Source organism: Tiliqua scincoides, chromosome 1 (genome assembly GCF_035046505.1).
Source record: "Tiliqua scincoides isolate rTilSci1 chromosome 1, rTilSci1.hap2, whole genome shotgun sequence".
Lineage (NCBI taxonomy): Eukaryota > Metazoa > Chordata > Lepidosauria > Squamata > Scincidae > Tiliqua > Tiliqua scincoides.
The window spans coordinates 268,348,499-268,359,892 of record NC_089821.1 but is presented as its reverse complement, the minus strand read 5'-3'; positions in this window follow the sequence as shown (position 1 = coordinate 268,359,892).

The window sequence follows — 11,394 nt, the reverse complement described above, 5'->3', positions numbered from 1 at the left end:
CCAGCGCTTTTAACGCCCGTCCTGGCGCGCCCTCTGGCGGTTCCCCGGGTAACTGCCAAACACCCAGCCGCTTCTCCTGCCTCCAGGGTCTCTTCTTTTCTTCCTTCGCCAAGAGACAGAAGGAAAAGAAGACCCGCGTTCTTGGCACTGCTGATCCTGCAGGGAGGATGAGCCACGAGCTTTGCCCTGGCACAGCTTGGGAGGAGTTATGGAGCGCGCCTCTGACCATGTGCAGAGTGCAGCTCCCACCCCCGCACTCCCCATTTGGGGGACATCAGAGGCTGATTGAAACCCCAACGCTTTGCATTTGAAAATGAAGCCTGGGCAAGGTGCACATTCAATGGGGAGAGGGGGGAAAGAGGGGTGTCGTCTTCCAGTGGGTGACTCGTGAAATCCTGGCCGTGGGTCGATGACCAACTGGGGGGGCTGGCCCTACACCCCTGTGTGGCAGGTGGTCTCGCTTCCCCTGGGCCTGGGAGCAGGGACGTGCAATGGGTGGGGAGGCAGGTGAGGCAGAGCCTCCCCACCGGGGTCCTTCGAAAAGCGCCGCCAACGTGGTAGGTTGCACAAGCACTCTCAACCCACACGCAATGTGCGTGGTTTGAGAGCGCTTGTGCACCTCCCAGGGTGGCGGCGCTTTTCGAAGGACCCCGGCGGGAGGCTCTGCCTCACCTGCCTCCCCACCCACCGTACGTCCCTGCCTGGGAGCTCCAGCAAGGTCAGGCCAGGTGCCACCTGCTCCAGCTTGGCAGGTCCAGGCACCGCAGCAGGACAAAGAGCGATGCTTCAGTTCGTGGCCACTGCAAGCCAAGCAGGCGAGGATGCAGGTGCCTTGAGTTGGGGAGCGCCGGATTGACCACGGGATCCAGAGGGATCCTGGGACGTTAAAGGAACAGGGAGAGGCAGCAGGGCTGCGGCAGCCCCTGCTGGTGTGGGAGAGGGACTTTCGCTGGGGTCGCTTTTCTAAGAACAAAAGACACGCCCAACTGCTGGAGGTTTTGGCCCCTCCACCTTCAGCTTCTTGGCAACAGTTTTGGACACACTTCCACAAGCTTGCGCACTGATGTTGATTGAAGCCAACTTGTGCTTGGCTTTAAAGGTGAGACAGCAGCCAGATCAGCTCCCCATCCAGGGACTGAGATGGGGGGGCCTACCATGATCCTGTCTAGATTTTCCACTACCTCCATTTACCAAGGGGAAAAATGCCTCATCATCATCATCAGATGGGGGGGGAGGAGGAATGAGAGCTGAGGTTGCTGGGGACATGGCAGAGTGGTGAAAAGGAGTTACAGAAGGGTGAGGATTTAAAAAATGCATGTGGGGTAAAAGCAAATGAGTTTGGACCCAGACAGCATGTGAGGTTGGGGCAGGTCTGGACTGGGACCACAGCAGGGAGGTATCTCCTACTAGGGTTCCAGTTTATGGGGTGGGGGCAGTGGCATAGCTAAAGGGGGGTCAAAGCACTAAGTTTTGCAGGGAGCCTCACCACAGCATACAAGTGCCCCCCCCCCAGAGCAATTCTGGGCAGGGGGAGCAAAGTGGAAGTGAATTTGAGCTCTGTTTAAAATTTTAAAACCAAGCCTGCACTTACAGTAACATATAGTTGGACCCAAGAACCCGTTCCATGGCATTCTGAACTGGTGATAAAGGGAAGTAGGTCAAACCAAAGAAATGTTCTTTTGTAATTCAGCTCTCAGTTCTCATTCACCCCAGGTCTTAGTGAGAAGAAAGCTGGCCAAGGAATTGTGTTGTAGTTTGTCAAGGATACGCATGATGCCTGTGAAGATAGCACCATGATGACATCTCCCTAGCCCAGTGATTTTCAAACAGTATGCCACAGCACATTGGTGTACCGCAAAAGGTCTGCAGGTGTGGTACAAGAGTTTGGAGCACAGCATAGAAAATAGCTGGAAAAACTCTTCCTGGGTTCTGCAGTTGCCCTAGAAACAGAGTCACAGAACTCTGAAGAGTCTCCCAGAAGCTGGAAGTGACAGCACAAGAGGAGAAGACCATAGAGGTCACTGTGTCATGAGAGGAAAAACTGAAAATTGCTGCCCTACAGCACACCCGCCTGTCTACTCAGAAGTAAGCCTGATTAATTTCAGTGAGGTTTACTCCCATGCAAGTGTGCATAGGTTTGCAGCCCTAGGCAGTACACTGAGGCTTCTTTAAGAAGAGACTTTGGATGACTTTCCCAAACTTGAGGGGGTCTTTCACCACCGACAGGCAGACTTATGCATATTCACTTAGGAGGTGGGCCCATTGTGAAACTTGCACCATCTAGGGCTGTGAAAAATAGTAAACGTCTCTTGGGTGGTTTGCATACTTCCACATGCATACAACATCCACCTGTACTATGCAGCTGACAGGAAGAAATATTTTTGCACTGAATTCCTGTACTAGCAGCGCTCATTAGCAGGAAGCAATCATGTTTGAAAGAGGTGGTCATCTCTTCCTTGACACATCACACCAGCATTTGTGTTACACCAGGCTGGTGTGAATTGGGCTTGTGCCTGCAGCTGTCGTTGCAATGGTGCCACCTGCCGGCTTTAATGGGCAAATGCAGGTTTGGTTGTGCAAAATATCAGTATGTGTTCTGGTGTTGATTTAAGCTGAGTTGTGCGTCCCTTTAAAAAGAAGGTATTTTAATGAAAACCCTGACAGTCCTGTAATTATATAGCCCAGCTAACACCTCCACAAACGTAAGGCAGCGACATCCATAATAATATCGCAAACTGAAACATCCCAGATGAGACAAAGAGCAAAGGCAATTTTCTCCTAAAGCAGTTCTGCATTGCAACCAAATATGCTTAATGACACTGTCAACATAGCAGATTTGATGGCACTCGCTTATTCAGCTGTGTGTACTTTCCATCTCTACCAGGGACTTCTGCATGTAGAGCTATTGAAACCCAATTTAGAAGCTTGGGGATCATTAGAACGCTCTCTCTGGGAGCCATCTGGAAAAGCACACAGCGCCACAAGGATACATTTCCTTGCAAATGAGTGTTTTATGCGCTATGAAAATGTAATGCAATTGCAAGGACCAGCCCCCTGTGGGACTTCGCAAGGCCTGAAATGCTGCAAATTATGGCAGCCAAAACACTCACCAAGGAAATGGTTGACCTGCTGTTAGAGGGCCTCCTGCAGTCTCCAGAGTTCCATTTGGGGACAAGGTTCTCAAGTGACTCGTGGCAACCCAGCTCCATAAAGTTCTGAATGACAACAATTATCAGAATCCTTCTTTGTGTGGCTCCCAACTTGATTTGGGGAGACTGCCCTGATCTTCTTGTGGATGACATACACAGGGAGAGGGGAAAGAGGTTCACTTGGCTCTTCTGGACCTCTCAATGGCTTTCAATGCACTAGCTATAGTGTTTCTCTGGGCTGCCCAGGGGACTGAAGGGCCCAGCTGTGTAGTGCTTAGTGTCATTTCTAGAGCATAAGTTTCAGGCAGTGATGGCAGGAGGCTGCCATTCCATCCGATGGCTTCTGGGACTCTGCAGGGTTCCATGGTTTCACCCTGCTGTTAACTATCTTCATGAAGCTGCTGGGAACGTTATCCAGAGATTCAGGGCGTGATGCCATCCACAGATGAAACCCAACTCTGTTTCTCTTGTCCCTCTGACTCCCGGGACAGTCCTGGTGATTGAGGTCAGTGAAGACTGGGTGCTGGCAAACACATTGAAACTTAAAACAGACAAGACCAAGCTGCTGTTGGCTGGTGAGAAAGCTGATCTAGAGTTAGAGGCACAATCTGTTTTTGATGGAACAATAGTCCCCTTTAAGCCCCAGGTTCACAGTTTGGGGGTGTTCTTGGCTCTGGCACTGTCCAGATGGTCAGGTGACAGTGATGGCTAGAAGTGTATTTTTCCAACTTAGGTTACTACACCAGTTCCACTTTTCTGTGGAGGTTCAATCTGATTACTATCAGGCACACCCTGCTAATAACAAAGCTAAATTGTTGTAACATGCTACACCTGGGGCTACCTTTGAAGAATATCTGGGAACATCACTTGTTCAGAATGTGAGGTACTCCCCATTTAAGAGGCAAATGCAGAAGGCCTCAGGCTGAGAAGGGCATGTGAGAGAATTGAGGAAACTGTTAGTTTTGCAGCAAAAGACATTGCGAGTCTCGTACATTCCCTGTAAGAGACTGAACAATCCTAGACTCAGATAGGCTAGAAATTAGAGACAGTCTGGAGGTTTTGTGCTTCATGGTTGTTTCTTTTTCACCACCCTAAGTGCGCGACCCTAGCCCATTTCCAGCTCTGACATAAGGACAATGCAGCTCCGAGGTAACAAACATTACCTTACCTTGAGGCAACCTTCAGTCTTGATAGACTATGGTATCGCGCTCTGAAAGGCCTCAAGGAGGCCTTACCTTGAGGAGGCCTCCATGATTGCCCCCTAATGGCAAGATGCAGCACATGCCCTACAGGCACAGCTATGCCAGTGCTAGAAAGCTGGTTAGGATTGTGCCCTAAATTTTGTACATCAGGCTACTCCAGTAAGTGGTTAGCAATATAATAATAATAATACAGGTATTTATATACCGCCTTTCTTGGTCAGATTTCTCCTCAGACTTTATTCAAGGCGGTTTACATAGGCAGGCTATTTAAATCCCCGTAGGGATTTTTACAATTGAAAGAAGGTTCTATCTTTCAAGAACCACAACAGTCCAGATGTTTACTCTGATCTGGTTTCACATTCTGGCCTCCATCCTCCCACACTCAGAGCAGATGGAATAACTCGGCTCAGCTTGGCAGCTGCTTCAAGGTCGCACGGTGCCGGTGGCCTCGAACTGGCAACCTGCGGATGTTATCTTCAGGCAAATGGAGGCTCTACCCTCTAGACCAGACCTCCTGCCCAATATATAAATTTTATTAAATTATATAGAACTGCTAAATATAGTTTAGTTATAGGAGGGATCTGTTGTGTCCTGTTCTGGTCATGTATCCAGTACTGAGTGCAGCTGCAAGATTTCGAGCTGGGACTCATAATACAAAGCATATGATTCCATCCTTTGGAGTGGGGGGGGGTGCTCAGTGGTAAGGTTCCTGCTTTGTATGCAGAAAGCCCCCCCCCCATTTCAATCTTTGCTGTTTCCCAGCAGAGTTAGGAGAAATACCTTCTTCTGAAACCCTGGCATGCTGTTAATGTTAACATTAGATAATACTTCTGTCTGGACAATGAACTCACTATTAGAACAGCTCCAGCTCACAGGCTTATGCCAACTCATTTAATTAGCGTATTAGCAATTTTGAATTGTCCTTTACTTAAATATGAGAAAAAAGGCATTTGCAATGTATAAAGTTGCTCACTTCTAATTATTTATATTTTTCACTGTGCTTGATACCTAATGATGATTTATATTCAATGTTAGATTTTTCTAGTTTCATTTTTACTGCTTTTAAGAACTGCAATCCATTTATTGGAAAAAAAATTGGTTCTCAGTAGGTGACGGATGCCCTCTTCTGTTTTGAGCAAGTATTGCTAGAGAAAGGCCATTTATAAACATTAGCTTGCATTCAGACCTTGCAGACAGCTTGGCTTATGTGTTTCTAGGGCCAATCTGCATTTTTGTCTGAACACGCCATGTGGAAACAATAGAGTCCACTGCTGTGATGCATCATGGCAGTTTGGGTGCCATATGCAGGGGCAAAGTGGCCAGGAGACTGCTTTGTCTTCCCTATCACCACTTTTCCCTTCCAGCTTTTGCACTCATCACCAGCCAGGATTCCCAGAGTTGTGTTTTCTGCACCATGGGGGAAATGATGCAAATAGAGAAAGGGTAAATCCTGAACAGTCATATCCCTTTGCAAAATGATATCCTACCTTTGCAGTGGAAAAATAGCAGCTAGCATTCCCAAAGCATTTACTGCCATGGGGTAGTTCCAAATTTTAACAGCAGTGCTGCACATAGTCTACCAACTGATGCTGTACTAAACTGATCAATTTTCCAATTTTTTCATCAGCAGATGTCTGCTAGGAGTGAGGCCTTCTAATTGATGGCATAAACTGTGTGCGTACTCCTCAAGGAGGCCCACCAGGTCCCAACTGTTTACCTTCCAATACCAAGCCAAGGCCTTTTTAAGGCAGCTTTGGGTTCCAGCATAAATGTTGACCACTGATTTGCTGCATGCTGTTCTTCTCCTTCTTGCTGAAAAACATTCATTTAACTTGCTGTTTTGCTATGGTATTATTCTATCTGGTTTTTTTGTGTGTATCTTGAAGAGTTATTGCTCTAAGGGCGCAATCCTAACCCATTTTCCCCACACTGACATAAGGGTAATGTAACTCAGAGGTAAGGGAACAAACATTGCTATACCTTAAGGAAACTTCCATAACTGTCCCCCAACTGCAGGATGCAGCACATGCCCTACTGGCACAGCTATGCCAGTGGTGGAAAATGGGGTAGGATTGCACCCTAAATTTTTTTTGTAAAGTACTTAATTATTTTTATAAGGATATGCATTTGAAAAATAAAATAGTGTGCTTATAATATGACTACTTATGGAAAGAAATTAATGTTGTATTTAAAAAGACATAAGCAGAGATGTAAAAGCAGTAGCTACCATGTCACTAGCTACTTTAAATGTTAATCCTTGGAGAAACGGATTTAGTACTTAGATGTACAAAGTTACATAAAAACCAATAAGCTAGCACAATACCAAATGGCGGGGAAAAAAACCTTGATAAAAACATAATTCAAATAACCCTCAGGGAAATGGATGTTTTCATTCAAATTTGGCAAGAAATCACCTGTAGTCCTCAACCTTGAAGTAAAATCCAGCATTTTGATCCCTTTCAGAAGACCAAGCCACCTGGGAAAGCTCTCACCTCAGTGTAGCTTGGTCATCCGTATCATCTTGCCAAGTGATAAAAGAGGATTTTATTAAACCTCAGGTGCAGATGTACAGTAAATAGTGTGGGAAAATGCCTTCTGTGTGAGCACTCAGAAACCTTCCTTTTGCCTACTGAAATAATCAGTAAGATGTGGGTTCTGTTACCAGCAGCACTTTTTCAAACGTGTAAATGTGTGCATAAAATAATAATGTGCAGGGATCCTCTCTGATGGTGAAAGACACCACTGGATAATTAGGTGGGGAAAGGACAAGAGACATAAGGATGAAAGTGCAAAAAGGATTTTATTTTAGTGACTCAAACCAAAAGGTACTCAAAACTGGAGTCTAGCTGAACTTAACATGCCACAAAAGGACAGTGAGGCAGGATGCAAGGGAACACAAAGCTATACGGCCCAGGTTTTAAAGACATTTTCCCATAGAATCCTATGGGATTCTAGGTGGGGTGCACTAATCAACAGATCCTCCTTTGTTAACAGAGGACTCCTGCTGGATTCTGCCTTTCTCTTCCCACCCAGTTGAGGTTGCAGGGCAGTTTGGAGCTGTGTTTGCTCATAAACAAGCCTCCTTGATTGAACTTCAGTCATGGAGATGACCGGGAGTCTGGGATCCCACTTTTGTTTTGCCGATCCTGTTTTTCCCTAAGACACTCTGCTGTACATCCATTTAGCCGAGTCAGGCATTGTCCAGGAGCCTGCTTATACTTTTTCTAACCCCTCCCCTCCCCGAAAAATTCTTTTTCTTTTGGACTTTTAATAAATTAGTTACCTTTTGACTCTGTCTGCCTAGTCCATGTTAACAAGTAAGAACAGAACAGCCCCGCTCGATCAAGCCATAAGCCCATCTAGTCCAGCCTCCTGTGTCTCACCAAATGCCTCAGGGAGCACACAAGACAAAAAGAGACATGCATCCTGGTGCCCTCCCTTGCATCTGGCATTCTGATGTAGCCCACTTATAAAATCAGGAGGTTGCGCATTACACATTCTGTGGCTGTCCTGTCTCTTTGCCCTACAGATGCCACTGCTGGGTTTGATTTTCAACTACAACTCCTGGGGTCTGGTGCTCTCCTGAAAAAGTCTTCCCCCCCCCCAAGCCTCTCCTCTGCCTAGTCTCTGTAGCTGGGGGAGAGGGCAGCAGTTAACCAATGTTCCCCCTTGGTTAACTTCTCCAGTAAGCGGAAAGTGGGAGCTAGCCACTAGGCACTACTCCCTTGGTCAGCTGGCCTTCTCCCAGGCCTCTTTCCCCAATATTATCAGTACTTTCAGACAGAGGCAGTTAGTGGCTTGGGGATTTACTGATTACAGCTAACCCACAGCAACTGCTGATCTGCATTTGAACTGAGAGCCATCAGCTCAGAAGACCCTGCTGCCCTCTGGTGGCTTGCAAGTGTTGTGCAGTTTGATTCAACTCAGGCAGTATTGACAAAACTCTGCAGATATACCGTATTTTTCGCTCCATAAGACGCACCTGACCATAAGACGCACCTAGTTTTTAGAGGAGGAAAACAGGAAAAAAAATATTCTGAACCAAATAGTGTAATAAAATATTTAATAAACTATAACAGAATAATATTTGAACCATGTAAAGTGAACAGCAGTCAACAGTGGCATTAAGAACCATTATCACTGTCATTAACAAATGGAGAGACTTAAAGGTTTGAGTACTCTAGTTTTCTGGAAACCCCAAGAACTCATCATCCCTAGAGTCAGAATTTATGAAGCTCACAAAAGCAGGTGCACACAAATAGGGGATCACATTATCTTTCTGCTACAATGATCCAATCCACTGGGCCTTGGGCCAAATCCCAATCCACTGGGCCTTGTGCCCGCTTAAGGCTGATCAGTCCCCCTTGTGCAACTCACCAGTGCAGCAAGCAAAAGTGAGTCCAGTTCCAGTCCACAGATGCCAAGTAAATCAGTCCCATCAATCAGAGTTGCCAAATCAGAGTCCAGAACCAATAAGCCAAATTATAGTCCAAGGTCAGTCAAATCCATCAGGGTATCCCAAGTTCAGTCACAATCCACAGTCAGATTCCAAATTCAATAAACCCAGTCAGTCTCCTCTCCTACCTCCAACCTGCACTCCTTCAAAACCCACAAACCCTTTCTGCCTCAGGTACTCCTTATATCCCTGAAGGCCCTATTGCCTTCCAGTGGCTGCAGCTGTGCAGCACACTCTGCTGAATGCCCAGGCCTTACCCTTAAAGGGGCCACTGCTGACACCACATCTACCTCCTCGCCAGTTCTTCTGTGATTCCAATACAAATGAACAAGTGGGAAGTCCAACCACAACTTGAATTCTCAAGACACAACAAACCTCTGGATTTATGGTGAGAACCGAGCCTTACCTGGGGCTTGTGCAATAAGCAAACACTGGCATTCTGACCAAGGAGACAGTTTTTTCTTTGTGTTGGGGGGGGCTTACATTCAGATGCTGGATGAGGTGAGTGAAAGCACCCCTCCCCTGCTGTGTGAGTGAGTGTGTGTGTGGGGGGGGTAGAGCATCTGTGTGTGTAAGAGAAGGGGGCAGCCTGTGTGTGTGAGAGAGGGGGGAAAGTGTTTGTGTTGCAGAGAAGTTGTGATGCTCCAGGCTTGGGGTGGGGGGGAAAGAGAGGCTGTGATGCTCCAGGCTTGGGGGGGGAGAGAGGCTTTCCTGGGAGTAAGCCCCCCTGACTCTAATGAGACTTACTTCAGAGTAGGCATGCACAGGATTGGGCAGTGAGACTGCCACCCCATCCACGCTTTCCTGGGAGTGAGCCCCAGTGACTCTGTGACTTACTTCTGAGTAGCAGCTCAGCTGACTGGGAAGCAGAGCAGAGTGAGCGGGCAGGGGGCGGGGCCAGGGCTGGGCGGAGTTTTTTTTTTTGCAGTATTCGCTCCATAAGACGCACACACTTTTCCCCCCACTTTTTTGGGAGGGAAAAGTGCGTCTTATGGAGCGAAAAATATGGCAAGTACTTTAGCTTACCTGCATTTCATTCCATACTCTAGTCTTTCTTCTTGCCTAAGTGTATGCATTGAAGCCTGCCAGCATCATACAGTATGCACTGTGACATTAAACTAGAACAGAAAGATTATAGGCTTTACATGGAGCCAAATGAAAACATGCAATCATGCAATTGCGGGTGTCAATGGCAGACGCTTGTTGTGCCAGCTTTGTCAATCAACAGACAGTAAGAGTTCCGCAATCAACAAATCACATTGCAGGGAGATTCTGATAAACTCAGATGGTAGGAAAGCCAGTGCCTAGAAACCCAAAAGTGGGGGCTGAATTTCAGACAAAGCTGAAGTTAGTTCCTCGCTTCCTGGTTCATTCAAAGGTGATGTCATGAGAAAGGGAAGCTGAAACCCCTGGTAACATTACTGTGGCCACTTTCTCTAACACTGGATTTGTCAGGTTAGCTGACACTTGGTCCCCATGAAACACTTGACACAGTGGAATTTCTTTTAAAAAATTTACTGTAAGCTTTATAACAGTGAGATAAGTATTAACATATTGTCTACAGGAGGTTTGCTCCTCAGTGGGACTTTCCAGATGGTCTTCAGGGAATGCTTCTCATATACCTCAGCCCTTCCCAACCATCTGCTCAGCAGCTTTTCCTCAGAGCCACTATCTCTCTACCCCACATTCTTTTTCCAACTGCTTCTTTTAACTACTCTTTCCAAACATTCCAACTGCTTTTCCCCAGCACACAAGAGTTCTCCTTTCCTAGAATGTCTCCCTGTTCCTCTCATGCTTTTCTTGCTTCCTGGTTGTGCAACATTGATGTTGTTCCCCATGGTTCCCTGATGCCATAGTGAACAATGCAGAACAAACCCAATTTCTCCACCCCAAAACTCATTCTCTGCACAGGTGCAAACAAGAGGGGGACTAGCTCCTGCACTCCAGGGGCTCTTCAGCTTACAGAAATCCTAGCCCAGTCCCATATACGCCCCCCCCCCCGTCAAGAACAAGTACAAACAAAACCCAGTAGGGTGCCAGAGGATCCTTCCTGACCCATTATTCTACAGGAGATAGATCAGCTACAGTGGCTCTGCCCAATAAACTTTCCAGATTAAATTCAGAAAGGTGTTATAGAACATGTGCAGGTTACAGAAGTTATTATGGCAGAGTTGCATCCCTCAAGTCTAGTTATAACAGCTCCCAGTTAGCAAAGACAGGGGCTTTAACAGAAGGGTGAAAGGTTCCTGTTTACCATACCTCCTTTAAATATGTTGGAATCAGTGCAACTTCCTTCCAGATAAGCATTTTTAGGAACAGCACATAATGTGGTTCACATACTAGTTAGGGTTTTTAAAACCTATAACATTCTCTCATGCTTCTTCATACTGCTTGCCTTATGAATATTTTCTCCTCCCGATATGCTCAGCACGTCAATATCCCTTGCTAAATACAATGACTATCACAAGACAGACACTGTACTACAAATTATTTCTTATGTCTAACCATGCCTCTTTCTTTAGGACAATCTTTTAACCTATAGAAACCAAGTTATTATTTAAGAAAGAAAAACACCTGCCTAAATTAT